The sequence below is a fragment of the Silene latifolia genome, chromosome 1, assembly GCF_048544455.1.
Source record: "Silene latifolia isolate original U9 population chromosome 1, ASM4854445v1, whole genome shotgun sequence".
NCBI lineage: Eukaryota > Viridiplantae > Streptophyta > Magnoliopsida > Caryophyllales > Caryophyllaceae > Silene > Silene latifolia.
This window is the reverse complement of record NC_133526.1, coordinates 106,382,805-106,402,927: the sequence shown is the minus strand read 5'-3', so window position 1 is coordinate 106,402,927 and position 20,123 is coordinate 106,382,805. Positions and strand designations below refer to the sequence as shown.

Here is a 20,123-nt window from a genome sequence, read left to right as displayed (position 1 = left end):
CATGGTTTCCGACAAAACCATAATCAAAACACATTAGGATGGTTAAGATACCATTGTGGCAATGTTAATTAAGAAGTAGATTTTCTAGAATCGTTCTAGGCAATAAAGAACAATGAGAAATATTTATAACGGAAATTGAGTACACTTGCGATCATGAGATGTGCAAGAAGGATGAGTCCCGCACACTGTGAAAACAGTGGGAGCTATTCTTAGGCTAGAGGGCCTATGTCTTGATTGGATCTCGACACGTACTCAGAAAGTTTTGTAATGCAAATGTATACATTACAACGGAAAACGAGTATGTAGTAAGGTTGAGTAAGGTACAAGAAGTTGATAGAACCTACTAACCAAAGCCTTCTCATAGGCTTGACATGATGAGTCATGTCATTTCAATTAAATTGAGATGAATAACTACATAAAAGATCAAATTAGATTATAGAATATGAAGTAGTAATCAAGCATTGACTATTCATATGTGATAATCGCATTTGTCGTTTGAGTTTTACTCTAAAACTCTTCTTTTATACTTTGTTACATCCAAACGGGTTGTAGAGACAACATTGAACCCCGTTAAAGTGAACACGGATTAGCATTGTATTCGCCCATAGTCACTTGTATGAGGTGACGTCTCGAAGTGACTAGAGTGTGATGCGATTGATGGCAAGTTCAAGTGCCATAGAGTCATGTGAGATGACTAGTCGATCACATAGGCAGATGTTAGGAACACTTTGTCGGGCAGTGACCGCTTATAGAGTTCGGCAAATTTATATAGCCTGGTCGTGGCGAGAGCTACTATAGTATTCTAATGAGTCGATTCTTTTGACTAAAGACTGTTCACCTAAGATGGCACAGTTTCAAATTAACTTTGATTTGTGTTACTACGACCTTCGTAAATGGGGTCAAATAGGCATATTTTGGGTTATGATGGCTGTGGCTAGTCGAAGGGAATAAGTGCAATAGGAATTGTCCACCCCTTGTCGGGGTTATAACAATATCTCAGGGCCACTCGAGGAGTAATGAAGCTGGAAACGCGTGGCCACGCTCGGAAGGTATCCATGGTGGATAAATTCCGGTCAATCGATTATTCTCCGGATCGAGGAAACCACTCTCGATATGATCACTTGCAAGTACGACCCGAAAGACACCTTGCATTGAGTGGGAGATAGTAATAGGACAAGAGAATTGGTGACGCACACTTGTCGAGGACAAGTGGGAGATTGTTGGGAAATGTGTCCTCAACAATAGTGCGATCACATGATTTAAATATCATTATTAAATCTCATTTCAAGAATACGGAAGGGATGATACATTACATATATAGTCAACTGGTCCACACATATCGGTAATGATTGGCTGGCTAGAGTTTGACATTACTGTCGTGCGACGGTGGTGATCAGTTGATCCCTTGAGGTCACACCTAAAGGACGATTCCCTTAATTAAAAAGGTTAATTAATTGTATACCGATACAGATTAATTAATTCCTTAAAAATTGAACAAATTCAATTTGTGAGAGAGAATATTGATATCTTATTGTAATGGGATTAAATAAGATTTATTTTAGTAAATAAAATGCTTTATTACTAAAATTGTTTATTGTTTGAGAAACAATAAAGATAAGAATGAATGGTTGATTATAATTACAAGACATTGTGAATTATAATTATATGACCCATTTTATTTACGTGATCAAGTATCACTAGTCAATTTGTTGAAAGTAACTTAATTAATTCATAAAATGATATTTATGTGATAAATATGCATTAAATTAATTAACAACATGTATCATACTACATGTGACATATTGTGTGACAAATGACAAATGGACAAAATAAAATGGTAGTCCATTTTAAGTATATGGACCGAAAATGGAGGGTGTGTTATTGGGTTTTGGTTGTTTTATTTTATTTGATAAAATAAACATAATGATGCCTACCTACTACTAGTCTTACACATCTTACACACCTACTATTTTGAGAAGAGTAAAAAGGAAAAGAAATGATGCCAATTTTGGCTCTTCCCAACCGTGACACTCCCTCTCCATTATGGGTTGTTGGTTATTTTATTTTCCTTACACACACATTCATATGATGATAATTCATTCTTACAAAACATGCAAAAGGTTCATGCTTTTTCTCTCTTCTCTCTCTTTAATCTTCATCAAAAAGATGAGATTTTAATCCAAATTTGTTCAAAAGATTACTAAAATTATCAAAGTAATATATGAGTATTAGTAATCAAATTTAAGGTAAACCACAAAATAAACATCTAGTACATGTTAGTTTGTGGGATTAAGGGATTGTCTTGGGTGCTACTAATTGGAGAATCTCTACTTTGGGATTTTTGTATGTTCATCCATTATTGGAAAGCTCAAGAACAAGAGAGAAAGGTGATCTCTCTTGTGCCCATAAACCGAAAATCCATATGTAAGAATAATGCTTCTTCCTTATTTTGTTTTAATGTTTGCATGCATAAAATCCATATTTAATTTTATGACAAATTAAATTATAACATATATGAGTATGTTAGTATATATAGATCTACTTTTCCTTCATGGCACTCACCGACTCATGTCTTGGGGGATTACCTTGAGGTGGTAATTGCCCTTTTGTCTTTGAGAACTAGAAGATGCTAATTGAGACATTTGGGTTTCCAACATCTTTGTGTGAGATAGTATGTTGTTGATGGTAATGTCTTTTGCTTGGCTATCCATTTGCATTTGAGTGAAAAATTCTTGTTGGTTCTTTTGCATTTGGAGGACCGCTTTTTGAACATCAAAACCTTGGTCATTTGTTTGATTGTATGGAGGTTGATTTTGATAACTTTGGTTTTGATTGAAAATGGGTCTTTGAGCTTGGTTTCTCATTGGAGGTGGGGTGTGTGCTTGAGGGTTTTAAACATTTTGACTTTTGTATGAAAGATTGGGGTGGAATTTGGTATTCTCATTGTAATAGTTGGAATAAGGGGTGCCACTTTTGTATGCTTGGAAAGCGTTCACTTGTTCATTTTTTCCCCTACATTCATTTTGGTCATGTCCCAAAGTTCCACAATTCTCACATACTCCAATTGGAATTGATGATTATACCATCATGGCATTAACATGTTGCTTGGGTGATTTGGAGGCCTCTTAGTTGAGCACCCAATGTGAGCACTTAGTTGAGCACCCAATAGAGTAATGGAGTCTACCTCATGCTTCCCTCTTCTAGTAGCCTTCCGTGGTCTACTATATTGCGAGTTATGGACCGCCATTTCCTCAATCTTGTTCCATGTTTGATTGTCATCAACTTCGGTGAACATACCATTGGATCCCATGTTGAGAATGTTTCGGGAGTCTTTATATAGACCATTCCAAAATTGTTGTACAAGGAACCACTCGCTAAGTCCTTGGTGTGGACAAGATGGAAAAATACCCTTGAATCTCTCCCATGCTTCATACAAAGATTCCTCATCCCTTTGTTTGAACCCGGTGATTTGCGCTCTCAACATGTTAGTCTTCTGCGGAGGATAGAATTTCTTGTAGAAAGCAAGTGCCAATTTCTTCCATGAATCAATACCAAGAGTAGCCTTATCTAGGCTCTTCAACCATTGTTTCGCGGTACCAATTAAAGAAAAAGGAAATAAGACCCATCGAATTTGGTCTTGAGTAACTCCGGTTTGAGAAATCGCATCACAATGTTGGAATATGTGTCCTCCGACAATAATGCGATCACAACTGTTGATCATGATGATCACATGTTTAAGTCTCATTTTAAAAGAATACAATTGGGAAGTATATTTTACTGTCAACTGGTCCACACATATCGGTAATGATTGACTGACTAGAGTTTGACATTACTGTCGTGCGACGGTGGTGACCAGTTGATCCCCTAGGTCATACCTAAAGGATAATACTCTTAATTGATCATTTAATTAATCGTATAATGTTACGCGTTAATTATATTACATGAAAATTGACGGACGATTTGGAAGTAAAATTTACGTATTTTATTATAATCTGATTAAATGAGATACGGTCTAAGTAATCGAATTGTTTCATTACTCAGATGAAATTATTGTTTAAGGAAACAATTGAAATTGAATGAATTATTATAAATACAAGTTGTTGTGATTTATATTTGGTAAAATATTTTGGTACAAGTAATTATGAATTACTAAGTCGATTTTGTTTATGACGTATTTTTATTAATACGTTGATTTTTAATATGTTAAAAATACATAGCATTTTTATGTGACATGTGACATGTGACATATTGACAAATTGACAAAAATAAAATGGATTCCATGTTATCCATATGTGCCGAAAATATGAGGAGGATTAGGCTTATATTAAGTTGATTTTGTTAGTGGTAAGCACCATGATTACCTACTAAACTAGCCTTGCATGCCTACATATTCTTGTGAAGGCAACCATGAGCATGCATTGGCTCCTTTGTTCCTCCTCTCCCACCCGGTTTTGGGGAAGAAAACCATGTTGGTTTTCTTCTTATTTTTGCCTTATGGTCACTAATATACTCACTTGTGATATATTCATTATTCATTCATCTAAAAACAAGAAGTTTTAGAAAGATAAAATTTCCTCTATGCTTCCTCTCTCTCAACCGGTTTTGGGAGTAAAACCAAATAATTTTTGGGTCAATTTTTCTTACAAAATTAATATTGTCTAGTATACATAATATTAATTTTATTAAGAGTGTGTCTTGGGTATAAATCCTTGGGAAAGTGTAATACCCCGTATTTTTATATAATATAATTAATTAAACGGATATTATTTTATATTAATTATTATACATTTAATATTACCAATTAAGTCGGGTAAATTGTCGAGTCGATAATTATGATAAGTTATTTTAATTAACTCGCGTTGTATCGATATAAGTTAATTGTGACGGGTTTATAAGAATTCGAATTTGTGAGCTAAACCAGTGGAGCTGGCCCAATAACAGTTTCAGCCCAATTAACCCTAAAAACCCTAACCCTAATTAAACCTAAAGACTACCTACCCTAATCCCTCAAACCGCCTCCCTCTAACCTCAGCCGCCTCCCTCCTTTCCTCATCTCAAAACTTCACCCTCACGCAAAACGAGAGAGAGAGAGCATAGGTGTTAGCGGCGCAGCAAGGATGAGCTAGAGGTGTTTGTCGACGGCCGTGGGTGGCCGTGGTGGCTGTTGTGGTGGCGGCAAGGTAAGGATTTAAACTCCCTTCTCTATTTTTGTTTTATATCGAGTTATTGGCGGTTGTTGTGTGTCTTAGGGAGGGGATAATGGTGGCTGGTGTCTGGGTATACGTAAAGGGTGGTTAGTGACGAGTGCTTTGGTGGTGGTTAGGGTGGTCTTAGGTGGTTGTAGGGGCAGAGAGAGACGGTGTCGATAAGGGGGTAGGAAACGGGTTTCAGATACGGTTTTCAGGGGAGTTTAGACAGGGGGGTTTTGGGTGGCACCACCGTGGACTAGGGGGAGGTCGAAACGGTGGTGCTAGGGTGTCTATGTTCGTGGGTTGACGGCGAGTAAGCCGGTGGTGGTTTGGGCAGGGGTTAGTTAATAGGTGCGGTGGTGGGGAGTTGAGAAAATGGTCACATTTGGTGAGCCGTGGTGGTGAACAGGCCAAATGGCGGCCTGGGTTTGACTCGCCGGCGGCGATCGACTTGATGGGGGTGGCCGTTGGTGGCTGGGGCAGAGTGGGTGTGTGAGCTGGCGGTTGACACGGCCACGTGGTGGCCTGTGGTGGCGGGTGAGCGTGTGTGAAGGGACGGGGGTGATGACGGGTTATTCGAGTTGTTTTTTTTTAAACAGGTTTTCATAGTTAATCGTTATATTTCGTTATGGGTCGTATTCTTAATTAATTAATTAATCCCCGAGTGCATTAAAATAATTAAAGACGGGTTTTTGAGTCGGGTGTTGAGTTATTCAAATGTTGATTCGGGTTTTTATTAAATAATTGTTATAATTCGTTTAATCCTTTAATTAGCATTTGATTTTAGTTCCGAGTTGTTTAAAATAAAATAATAATTAATCATAATTAATTATCTTGAGTCGGGTTGTTAAAAGAGAAAAGTTACTATATCGGGAAAGTTTCCATTTTAAGAAATTCTACCTTGGCAACCTTCTATTTTGGGAAGTTGGGTCAAATACTAATTGGGTTATTTTAACTATCAATTGGGCATAAGTTGGTGTCGGGAATGTATTTCGGGAAAGCTTCTATTTTGGGAGATGTCTATATTTAGTAATTAGTAATTATAAATATTATAATTGTTTTAGGTGACGGATTCGTGAAGGATCGATAATCAAATTCATTGCTTTACTTTCGGATCGCTTAATCGCTTAATTGGAATTGCGGCACTTGAGGTAGGGAAATACGCTTACTCTATTAACGTTGTTGAATTGTGTTGATTGGATTCTGGTTGTTGATTTACGTTATCATTTATATTCGGAAAGGTGATTGACCGATTTGATCGTATTGAGTATGATATCACAACATCGGGTAAAGCGGCATGACTTTATGATTTATCGATTTGATGATTTATATACATATTGCATTGCATTAATTATCGTTGAGCCTTTCATATGCATTGGAATTGGAGGAGGATGTGGTGGTGACGATGTTGAGATACGATGTGATGTTGTGATAAGGCCCAGGCGGGTTCTGCAGGACTTGCCCTGGTGTCCTCGGTGTTGAGTGCGGATCGACTTCGGTCGATATTTATAGTCTACCGGGGATCGGTATGGCTGGGCGTTCCGGGGTATGAGATGCGTGTGATGAGTTGAGATGGAGATGGAGGTGACGGAGTATCATGCATATCATATTTTATTGTTTTATTGTTTTCCCTACTCAACCTCGTGGTTGACCCTGTGTATTCGTGAACACCTGTGATGAACCGTTTTATGGGGAGCAGACTTGACAGGTTTGAGAGATAGAACGGGAGCTGGATGGGCGTGAGACATTGGATCAGACGACTTAGTAGCTAGATCATCATCTAGAAGACTTTCACTTTTATTTATGTCAGTTCTTGTAAATTGAGTTGAAAAGAGGATTTGTAATAATTAAGTTAAAATATTATATAAATTGCCTTGGAGTTTAATTTGTTATTCACTACCTCGGGAAACCGAGATGGTAACAGTCCGTTTTATGAGGGAATGTCTTGACGAGGATTTCTTTTATAAACCGGGGTGTTACAAAGTGGTATCAGAGCGAACGATCCTCAGGCCTAAACCAATGAGCCCAATGAACATAGGATGTGTCTAAATAAAATGAACCCCGGGATAGAACTGTTAGGAGCTCACTACGGTAAGGTATGAGTTAGGGGCCCCCTCACACCGAACCAGTGGTCCTCTCAGTTGAACCGGAAACCATGAGTGTATACGAGAGAAAGGGTAGAATAGTTGCTTAAGGTTGAGCATGAAATTCAAATATCGTTGCCTAAGTGTTAATTGAATGATACATTGATTATTGAGGACAACGCTACGGTAAGTAAATTGTATGAATGATGTGTTGATAATACTACTATGACTAAGTAATATGCGGTTATGTGATCCCAAAGCCATGCTAGTGTACTCTTGTGATAGTAATCAGAGACACTGTTGAATTGCATGTTTATAGTCATAGCAATCGTGATTAGATGTACGGAGTAGATCGAGATACGAAGAATTATATGGGGTAGATGTTTACGTAAGTACAGTGTGAGATTAAGTTAGGATGAGTTAGTATCGATAGTATGGTTGTAAGAGTTTGGAACGTAGAAAATGAAAGACTTAGTGATAAAACTAGTTTTGGTTGATTTTACTCTTTAATTGACCTTACTGCCATTTCTTCTCTGTTTATTGCCTATGGATGAAAATTTTATGAGAGATAGCCTCGTGAGTTAGTGTTCATTTGACGTCGGTTTCATGCTTATATGATATACGTATTAGGAGAAATAAATACTTTAGTGAGCTGTGGTTAGGAAGTTCCTGTGCAGTGATGTTTGACCAACGATTTTGTAAAAATCCTCATTTAAATTGTATGAATAATTTTCGCATAATTCCAACTCCATCGATCATAAAATTCGCATATGTTTTCAAATTGATAAGTCCCTAAAAATCTTGATGTCTCAATATTGAATAATAAGTTTAGCAAACTGAGTTGTAAAATTCCTTACAAATGGAATTCTTGTGCTTTAAACCTAATTCTTTTTCCCTGTGTTTTTAATCTCCGTGTTTTATAAAAGTAATATGAATCAAGTTTTAATCGAACGGTTATTTGTTCGTGGTCTTTGGAAATTACAACGTGAATCAAAACATTTAAAATGTGCGTCTATGTTGAATTTTCATACGATTGTTTGATTAAATTAAGAGCCTCAGTAAGGTGAATTTATAATGTTTTATATGACGGTAGTAGCACGCGTGTTCAGTAGTTATGTATCTTAACAAGTGATAAATTTAAAACTTAATCGATAACATGGTTGGCATAATAGTATGAGTAAAAATTGGATAGCTTAATTTGATTTTTAATCGAGGGTGAAATGTTTATAAGAGTCCAGTTGTTTGCATACGTTATATACATTTGGCATGTTGTAATAAGTCTAGTTTGTTCATCACATTTGCATGGTGGTCGGATATATATATATAAACATAAAACCATAGTGTCATATCTTCGTAAGTCGATGGCGTTAAAAGTTAATTGATTGTTCTAATATACCCGCCTGAAAATTATAATAGTTATGTTTAAATGTTTACACATGGATGGTAGTAATGAACGTGTCTAAATGTCCACCCATGTAGGATGTCATCTGGATTTTAAAGACTTTCATGTGAGTTGTGTGCCTAAAGTTATACTTATTACTTTCATTGCATTAAATTATTTCAATTGAACCTAAAACCTATAACATGATAATAAACCGTGTTGTTATTCATTATTGAATATGATTGTTATTATATCGTCATAAAATGATAAAGTGATTCTGACAATTGTATGGGCATGATATAGAGGAAACTGTTTGATGTAGCACAACATTTGACATATCTAAATTCCTGAGTCGTTGCTATCAATTATATTCTAATGAAGATTGTTTATGATAACTATGTTGGCAATTATAATGGGATGACCTTTGATGATTCACATGATAAGCGTTGGTTTAAATGATAGTCGTTATAGTTACGTTTAATTGAGCCGTGAATATAACTGAGTAAAGAAGTGCAACTAAAATCCTGATGATTGAGGTAATAGTCGTTCATTAGTAAAGATATGACTAAAATGAATAAGATGAACCTGTAAATTACGATATATGAGTAGACACCTAAGCTGGTTTTATTTAAAGGAATTAAAGTAAGATTATCTAATTTTGAGTTCGTAGTAAGCTATAAATGGATTCTATGGACGGCTCTGTTGTAAGATTATGTTAAGAAAATTATTCACCATCCAGTAGGAAAGTAAAAGTTTTGAAATTGAAGTTAAATTTTGTCGTGTGAGTATAAATTCAGAATGAGATTTCCAGCCAATGTCTGGTGGTATGGTTTCATGATAAATGCTAGTCTGGAGGAATGAAACTAGAACGGAGTCACAAGTAGCGGGATAATTTAGTCATGTTGTTCGTTCATATAGCGACTTGGTGGGTGTGGTTAATTACGAATGTCCAAACGGGAAATGAATGTGGTGATTTAAGTGAGTTGTGTGTCAACATGGTACGTTAATATTAGCATGACAGGTAATTAATATTGTAAAATTGGTGTAGTTAAATACATTAATCTCGTATGTCATTGTGTTGGTGCAGTTTAAATATATTCAATACCAAGAACGAAATTTTATGCATGATAGTCTTGTATGTTAACTTTCCAATATCGTTGTTTACTCGCTTGTTTGAATCGACCAATAAGTTTGTAAAAATTACCAATCAAGGTGCTTTCGTCATTCATGAATAAATACCAAACCCTTTTGTTGTGAGGATTAAAATATTTCGAAGATGATAAGTACTACGAAGCTAGTTGTCTTCATTTTATTGATGATTCTGTGTCTTGACCTAAACCTGTACAATTATATAAAGGAAAGTCGATGGACCTATTAGGTTATAAATTCTCATAAAGCGATTTATTAAGTTTTGAGCCTAATTCTTTTCTTAGGTTGAGTGATTCCCTATGTTCTAAGGTATGAGATTACAATGATGAGAGAAATGAATAATTACTAATGATTTTCGGTAACGGTAGCTTCCTTGAGAGAACTTGTATATGGATTGTCTTTGGTAGGGATTAGTTAACTTGAGCGGGAGTTGTGAATCTTTTATCCTCTTTCAGTTGTTAACGGTAGGTTGAGAACTTGGTTATAATAATGAAGGTTACGAGGACGTAACCATGTTTTTAGTTGGGTAGGATTGTAAAATCTTGATGCTTAATTTATACTGGTTTGTAGGTTATAGTTGACCAAGTCGATGTTTCGTGGTGGAATACCTATGCAAATGAGTTCTATAGGTGTTATTCCTACTTCTGTTAGTTGGTTGATGTGTAAAAGGAGAGTATAGTCAAACTACCGGTATTGAGTTATGAGTTGTGGGGCCTTTGTGCCGAGTTACGTTGCGGTCCAGTGAGACCATGGTTATTGAGCTACTTAAAGTTGAGATCGGAATTTAGATGAAAGATGATGGTGTTCTCAGATGATTATATAGTGTTATACAATTGTGTTCGCAGGTAGTTATTAGTTGTAGTTAATTGGATTAAGAAAAAGATGAGTTAAACTTCGGGACGAAGTTTATTTTTAGGAGAGCAGAATGTAACATTCCGTGTTTGTCAAGTTTAATTGATGTGTCAAGTGGGTGTTAACCGTGTTAGAAATTCGTGACATCCGTAAGTACGATATGCAATACCCTTCTGAGGTTTGAGTACGGGAGCGAACTTCGGGACGAAGTTCATTTTAAGGGGGGAAGACTGTAATACCCCGTATTTTTATATAATATAATTAATTAAACGGATATTATTTTATATTAATTATTATACATTTTATATTACCAATTAAGTCGGGTAAATTGTCGAGTCGATAATTATGATAAGTTATTTTAATTAACTCGCGTTGTATCGATATAAGTTAATTGTGACGGGTTTATAAGAATTCGAATTTGTGAGCTAAACCAGTGGAGCTGGCCCAATAACAGTTTCAGCCCAATTAACCCTAAAAACCCTAACCCTAATTAAACCTAAAGACTACCTACCCTAATCCCTCAAACCGCCTCCCTCTAACCTCAGCCGCCTCCCTCCTTTCCTCATCTCAAAACTTCACCCTCACGCAAAAAGAGAGAGAGAGAGAGAGAGAGAGAGCATAGGTGTTAGCGGCGCAGCAAGGATGAGCTAGAGGTGTTTGTCGACGGCCGTGGGTGGCCGTGGTGGCTGTTGTGGTGGCGGCAAGGTAAGGATTTAAACTCCCTTCTCTGTTTTTGTTTTATGTCGAGTTATTGGCGAATGTTGTGTGTCTTAGGGAGGGGATAATGGTGGCTGGTGTTTGGGTATACGTAAAGGGTGGTTAGTGACGAGTGCTTTGGTGGTGGTTAGGGTGGTCTTAGGTGGTTGTAGGGGCAGAGAGAGACGGTGTCGATAAGGGGGTAGGAAACGGGTTTCAGATACGGTTTTCAGGGGAGTTTAGACAGGGGGGTTTTGGGTGGCACCACCGTGGACTAGGGGGCGGTCGAAACGGTGGTGCTAGGGTGTCTATGTTCGTGGGTTGACGGCGAGTAAGCCGGTGGTGGTTTGGGCAGGGGTTAGTTAATAGGTGCGGTGGTGGGGAGTTGAGAAAATGGCTGTTTGGTGAGTCGTGGTGGTGAACCAGGCCAAATGGCGGCCTGGGTTTGACTCGCCGGCGGCAGTCGACCCCAGTGGGGGTGGCCGTTGGTGGTTGGGGCAGAGTGGGTGTGTGAGCTGGCGGTTGACACGGCCACGTGGTGGCCTGTGGTGGCGGGTGAGCGTGTGTGAAGGGACGGGGGTGATGACGGGTTATTCGAGTTGTTTTTTTTGAAACGGGTTTTCATAGTTAATCGTTATATTTCGTTATGGGTCGTATTCTTAATTAATTAATTAATCCCCGAGTGCATTAAAATAATTAAAGACGGGTTTTTGAGTCGGGTGTTGAGTTATTCAAATGTTGATTCGGGTTTTTATTAAATAATTGTTATAATTCGTTTAATCCTTTAATTAGCATTTGATTTTAGTTCCGAGTTGTTTAAAATAAAATAATAATTAATCATAATTAATTATCTTGAGTCGGGTTGTTAAAAGAGAAAAGTTACTATATCGGGAAAGTTTCCATTTTAAGAAATTCTACCTTGGCAACCTTCTATTTTGGGAAGTTGGGTCAAATACTAATTGGGTTATTTTATCTATCAATTGGGCATAAGTTGGTGTCGGGAATGTATTTCGGGAAAGCTTCTATTTTGGGAGATGTCTATATTTAGTAATTAGTAATTATAAATATTATAATTGTTTTAGGTGACGGATTCGTGAAGGATCGATAATCAAATTCATTGCTTTACTTTCTCGGATCGCTTAATCGCTTAATTGGAATTGCGGCACTTGAGGTAGGGAAATACGCTTACTCTATTAACGTTGTTGAATTGTGTTATTTGGATTCTGGTTGTTGATTTACGTTATCATTTATATTCGGAAAGGTGATTGACTGATTTGATCGTATTGAGTATGATATCACAACATCGGGTAACTGGCATGACTTTATGATTTATCAGTTCAGTGATTTATATACATATTGCATTGCATTAATTACTGTTGAGCATTTCATATGCATTGGAATTGGAGGAGGATGTGGTGGTGACGATGTTGAGATACGATGTGATGTTGTGATAAGGCCCAGGCGGGTTCTCGCAGACTTGCCCTGGTGTCCTCGGTGTTGAGTGCGCAGATCGACTTTGGTCGATATTTATAGTCTAGGGGATCGGTATGGTGGGCGTTCCGGGGTATGAGATGCGTGTGATGAGTTGAGATGGAGATGGAGGTGACGGAGTATCATGCATATCATATTTTATTGTTTTATTGTTTTCCCTACTCAACCTCGTGGTTGACCCTGTGTATTCGTGAACACATGTGATGAACCGTTTTATGGGGAGCAGAGTTGTGGGTTTGAGAGATAGAACGGGGAGAATTTGGATGGGCGTGAGACATTGGATCGAGACGACTTAGTAGCTAGATCATCATCTAGAAGACTTTCACTTTTATTTATGTCAGTTCTTGTAAATTGAGTTGAAAAGAGGATTTGTAATAATTAAGTTAAAATATTATATAAATTGCCTTGGAGTTTAATTTGTTATTCACTACCTCGGGAAACCGAGATGGTAACAGTCCGTTTTATGAGGGAATGTCTTGACGAGGATTTCTTTTATAAACCGGGGTGTTACAGAAAGATCCTACACTTGGGTCTTTGTTCATCCATTGAGGAAAGCACAAGAACAAAAGAGAAGGAGATCTCTTTTGTGCCCATATAAACCGAAAATCACAATGTAAGATGAAGATTCTTCTTTTAAATTGTTTAATGTTTGCATGCATAAGATCACCATTTAATTTTATGATAAATTAACCTAAAAATATATATGAGTATGTTGAGTATATAGATCTACTTTTACATCAATTGGTATCAAGAGCCTTGGTTATTTGCATGCAAATCGGTTAAAAGCTTTTCCGAGTTATACGATTAACATATAAAACTTGTTTAAATTTGTGTTATTATGATATATCACGAAAATAATTTTGCATGTTAAAGTTTCTGGTCCTAAAATGCTTTTAGGATATTTTGGTTATTTTATGGATTTTTATTGTTCATATTACATTATAATGACATTAAAAATATGATTTTATGAATAGAATGTCATTTTCGGACTAAAATTAGCTAAACTTCGAATTTTCCAGTGATTTTTGGATATGTTGTCACATATATTATTTTGAGATAACCTGTAAATTTTCATAATTTTTGGACTTCTTATGCTCGAAAACTGGATTTTTCATTATTAAAATCGGATTTAAGTGAAAAATAGGTTAATATGAGATAAATTTCGAATCTGGTCATAGAAATTTAGTATGTTGTCACATGCAATTTTACAAGATGTGTGTAAAATAATAGGCTATATTGAAGTGTTTTTGCATGATTTATGGATTTTATATGAAAAATAGCATAAATAGTGACTTAATTAGTGAAATATTAATAAAACATACTCTATGACTAAGGAAACACGTCACATATTGCATTTTATTATATTTTTCTAGATCTAAAATTGAAAAGTTGATGAATATAATTTTTCTCATGTTTTTATGATTATTTAGTTAAAACCGATTAACCGCAACATTGTTTTTCCGGATAAATTTCGAAATTTTTAACCTGAGTTTTTGAACATTATGAGTGCCATGGTATTTTACCAGAATGTTCATGAGTTTAAATTTCAAATTTCAAATTTATTTAAAATTTTGTGATTTATTTGAAGTTTTAAGCTTATTTTTGTAATTTTAAGTCCATTAATGAACAAATTTTAGTAATATGAGTTAATTATGGTCAAATAATTAGTGAAGACTAAATTTTGAGTCCTAAGAGGTTAGGGTAATTAACTTATGCATAAATATGAATTTATGTAATTTTTGTGATTATAAACGTTGAATCACGCCGTCGTAAAAACCGAGTAATATACGATATTGGCTACTTAAAGGCGATTTAGCATAAAATTGGGCATGTTCATACATATTATAATGCTGCATTTTCTTTATGATTGTCATAATTTTATTTTATGTAATTTTTGAATTATGTAATTTTACTTAGTATGGCCTTAGTTTTAATTGGTATTACACGAAATGTATGGGAATATCGATTCGGTTGTAATTTTATTGTGATCTCGTATCACCGTTTTGTAATTTAATAGATTTATTTTATTTTAATTACAAATGTATAATAGGAAATTATGTAATTTATTATGTAATTTTATTCATTTCGGAGTTCCCAAAGACGGATTTCTTCAAGATGACGATACATAAAGACGGTGTTACCTCGAGATGCGTGCCGCAACCGAAGTTCAAGGGACCAATGGAGTTGGTTTCCGAATATGTAATAGTTAAATATTTTTTCTATTTTAGGAAGGCCATACTAGGATTTATTTTATGTTTGCATTTTATTTATATGTCGCATGCATCGCTAAATTGCCATAACTAAAACATGCATTATAATCTTATCGAGTTCATCGACCGTGTCAAATATAATTATCGTAGTTCACCGCTTTAGTTCACTTAAAACGTGATAGATAATAAATTGACATGACCTCTCGCTAAAACAATCAATTGAGATATAGCCTTACCAAATAGTCGAAACCATGAAAACCTATTTCGTGAGGGAGTGCACTCGACCACACCGGAGTACAAACCTTGTTACGTAGGGGAAGTGGGTGATAAATGTCTATCCACCGAATTCATGTTGATAAGGGATGAATCGGCCACACCGTGCCCAAGTTAATATGGGTTTGGATCATGGACACATTTATTCGAAATTTGGATTGAACTCAACAAAAGTTTTTCGATAAGGGTTTTATCGGCCACACCGTCTCCTTGTTGAATGTGTTTTGGGCTAAATATAAATGTTAATGTAATATTAACGACCAAGAGTTCTAAAAGTAGAATTGATTAAACGTTAATCCACCGAGTTATATTGATAAAGGATGAATCGGCCCCACCGTGCCTAAGTCGATATGAATTTGGGTCTTGGAATCATTTATAATAGTTGGGTAGAGGTCACTATATAAATGCTCATATCTTGTTAATTATTTACAAGTATGATATTAAAAGACAAATGTTAATATTTCCTTTCCTCCATACTTGTAGTGCATTACGATGAATCCATCAAACACTACCGCACCGATAACTATTGAGTCATACCACAATGTTTTTGACGACGTTTGCTCCAACAATGATTTCGACACTGCTTGAGAACTTCATTTTGGGATAGGTTCGGATGGAAACCTTAACTTCATCACCTCTTCTAAACCACCTACTACTACTAGATCTCGTGTGAGCCCGTCTCAGGAAGACTACCTCATACAATCTATAGGGTCTTTGTCTCTGGAAGATAAAGATGCCAAAAGTAGTGGGAGCTCAAGCAATCAAGTTCTTGCTTCCAAGGGCAAAAAGTTCAAGAAGAAGGGAAAGAAAGTCAAAAACTTCAAGCAAGTTAATGATGAGTGCCATTATTGTTATGGCATGGGACATTGGCTTAGGAATTGTCCCGTATATTTGCGAAATATAAGGGAAGGAATCATCACTCCAAAAGGTAAAATTCCTAAGGAAATTTATGTTATTTATATAAATTATACTTCCACTACGACATGGGTACTAGATACCGGTTGTGGTTCTCACCTTTGTAATCATTTACAGGGTTTAAGAGATGTGGAGAGGCTTAGCAAGGGAGATGTGGATCTACGCCTTGGAAATGGAGCTCGAGTAGCGGCCGAATCCAAAGGAACTTATGTTCTAGCTTTGCCTAATGGATTTGAGTTGTATTTACATAATTGTTTTTATGTGCCTACACTCTCTAAAAACATTATTTCAATCGCTATGCTAGACATAAACGGTTTTTGTTTTGTCATTAAGAACAATCGTTGTACTATTTCAAGGAACGACTTGGTTATAGGCCAAGCTTACTCTATCAATGGCATTTACATTTTAGAGACCTCAAATCCAACTAATAATATCTATCACATTCAATCAAAGAAACTCAAATCAAGTGACCCAAGTGAAGCGTTCATTTGGCATTGTCGATTAGGTCACATAAACGAGAATCGCATCAAAAGATTAATTTCGACTAATGTGATTACACCATTTGATTTTCAATCATATGGTACATGCGAATATTACCTACTTGGCAAAATGACTCGTAATCCTTTTAGTGGTAAAGGGACACGAGCTAGTGAACTATTGGGACTCATACACACCGATGTATGTGGACCAATGAGTATCACCGCTCGTGGTAATTATGACTACTTTATAACTTTCACCGATGACTTGAGTAGATATGGGTATATCTATTTAATGAAGCATAAGAGTGAAGCGTTTGAGAAATTCAAGGAATTTCAAAACGAAGTAGAGAACCAATTGAACAAAAGGAATAAGGCACTACGATCCGATCGTGGTGGAGAATACCTTAGCCTTGAATTTGATTCACACTTGAAAGGTTGTGGTATTATATCACAACTTACTCCACCCGGAACACCACAACTTAATGGTGTTGCCGAAAGGAGAAATCGAACCCTACTTGATATGGTTCGATCCATGATGAGTCAAACCGAGTTACCAAACTCGTTTTGGGGATTTACGATTCAAACCGCAATTAGATCTTTAAACAATAGTCCCACAAAGTCCACTGAAAAGACTCTATGTGAGATGTGGTCGGGAAGGGTTCCCAATATATCCTATATGAAGATTTGGGGATGTGATGCTTACGTCAAGTCTAAGAGCGACAACAAGCTTGCCCCAAGATCCGAAAGGTGCATCTTTGTAGGTTACCCCTTAACCTCACGAGGTTACTACTTCTACAAACCTCAAGAAAACAAAGTGTTTGTGTCTTGCGAGGTTGTCTTCCTAGAAAGAGAATTTATTTCTAAGAGACATAGTGGGAGAAATTTTGAACTTGATGAAGTTTAAGAGCCACAAACCGAGGTAGAGACGCAAGAAGATATTCCTTCGTCGTCTAATGCGGTTGTCCCTCCTCCACTTAGAAGGACGGGCCGAGTTATACGCCATCCCGATCGATATGTGGGACTTATCGAAGAAGATGGAACACTCGATGTATTTCTTATAGAAAGTGATGAGCCCGCGACCAACAAGACTGCAATCTCTAGTCCAAATTCCTCATTATGGCTTGAAGCCATGAAATCCGAAATGGATTCTCTGCATGAAAACCAAGTTTGGGACTTGGTAGATTTGCCTAAAGGGGCAAGACCCCTTCAATGCAAATGGATATTCAAAGTCAAGAATGGCATAGAAGGACATGACGATGTCTACAAAGCTAGGCTAGTGGCAAAAGGATTTACCCAAGTCCAAGGTCTCCATTATGATGAGACCTTCGCCCCCGTAGCCATGCTAAGATCCATACGGATTTTGTTAGCGATTGCCGCATTTCATGATTATGAAATATGGCAAATGGATGTCAAAACCGCTTTTCTAAATGGGCATTTAGAAGAGGAGGTGTACATGATACAACCCGAAGGTTTTGTTGATTCTAAAAATCCTAACAAAGTATGCAAGCTTAAGAGATCCATTTATGGTCTTAAGCAAGCATCTAGAAGTTGGAATCATCGATTTAATCATGTGATAAAAGAGAATGGTTTCACTCGAAGTGTTGAGGAACCATGTTTATACATGAAATTTAGTGGGAGCAATGTTGTGTTCCTAATCTTGTATGTCGATGACATACTACTCATTGGAAATGATATTCCGATGTTGTCTTCTGCTAAGAAGTGGTTAGGTAACCACTTCCAAATGAAGGATTTAGGAGAAGCACAACACATATTAGGTATCCGGATCCATAGAGATAGATCCAAGAGGATATTGGCACTAAGTCAAGAGTCTTATGTAGATAAGATTCTTCGACGGTTCAGCATGGACAAATCCAAAAGGGGATTGGTACCTATTGTAACCGGGACAATATTGAGCAAGACTCAATCTCCCTCCGAACCCCATGATGTTGAACGCATGAAGACAATTCCTTATGCTTCCACTATTGGATCAATCATGAATGCCATGATATGCACACGTCCTGATGTCTCGTATGCCTTGAGCATGACGAGTAGATATCAAGGAAATCCAGGTGAGAGTCACTGGATAGCCGTCAAGAACATCCTTAAGTACTTGAGAAGAACTAAGGATTCTATTCTAGTGTTTGGAGGAGACACTGAGCTGCGTGTTAATGGATACACGGACTCAAGTTTTCAAACAGATAGAGATGACATGAAATCACAAGCTGGTTTCGTTTTCATGCTCAATGGTGGTGCCATAAGCTGGAGAAGTTTCAAGGAAGCTGTAACCGCGGATTCTACAACGGAGGCTGAGTACATTGTAGCATCAGAAGCTGCTAAGGAAGCTGTTTGGATCAGGCAATTCACGGAAGGTCTAAGAGTAGTACCTACCGCCAATGATCCCATCACTCTCTATTGTGATAATAGTGGGACGATCTTCCAAGCTAAGGAGCCGAAGTCTAGTAATAGATCTAGACATGTACTTAGAAAATATCATGTAATAAGAGATTTCATTGAAAGAAAGGAAATTGCGATTTGTAAGGTTGGGACGGATGACAACATAGCCGATCCGCTCACCAAGCCTTTATCGCAGGCTAAACATGATGGACATATGGCGTCCATGGGACTTAAACGTGTACCAAGTCTATGTTAGATTTTGAAATGAAATAAAAGTGTTGTTTTTGTTCATGTTCATAATCACATTTGTCTTTTATCTTTAATTTATACATTGTTACATCCAAACGAGTTGTAGTGACAATTGAACCCCGTTAAAGTGAACACGGATTAACATAGTATTTGCCCATAGTCACTTGTATGAGGTGACGTCTCGAAGTGACTAGAGTGTGATGCGATTGATGACAAGTTCAAGTGCCATAGAGTCATGTGAGATGACTAGTCGATCACATAGGCAGACTGTTAGGAACATTTTGTCGGGCCTTATGACCGCTTATAGAGTTCTGGCAAATTTATATAGCCTGGTCGTGGCAAGAGCTACTATAGTATTCAAATGAGTCGATTCTTTTGACTAAAGACTATTCACCTAAGATGGCACAGTTTCAGATTAACTTTGATTTGTGTTACTACGACCTTCGTAAATGGGGTCAAATGAGCATATTTTGGGTTATGATGGTTGTGGCTAGTCGAAGGGAATGAGTGCGATAGGTATTGTCCACCCCTAGACAGGGTTATAAAAATATCTCAGGGCCACTTGAGGTGTAATGAACTGGAAATGCGTGGCCACGCTCGGATTGTATCCATGGTGGATTAATCCAGTCAATCAGTTATTCTCCAGATCAAGGAAACCACTCTCGATATGATCACTTGAAAGTACGACCTGAAAGACACCTTACATTGAGTGGGAGATAGTAGTAGGACAAGAGAATTGGTGACGCACACTTGTCGAGGAC

General features: G+C 37.0%; 1 non-coding gene across 1 annotated transcript; it reads left to right on the top strand.

Annotated features, from left to right (window-relative positions):
* The first annotated feature begins 3,377 nt into the window (after positions 1-3,377).
* Positions 3,378-3,484, top strand: LOC141620133 (small nucleolar RNA R71). Its single transcript, XR_012531893.1, has one exon. It is a non-coding gene; the product is annotated as a small nucleolar RNA R71 (small nucleolar RNA).
* Positions 3,485-20,123: the final 16,639 nt, after the last annotated feature.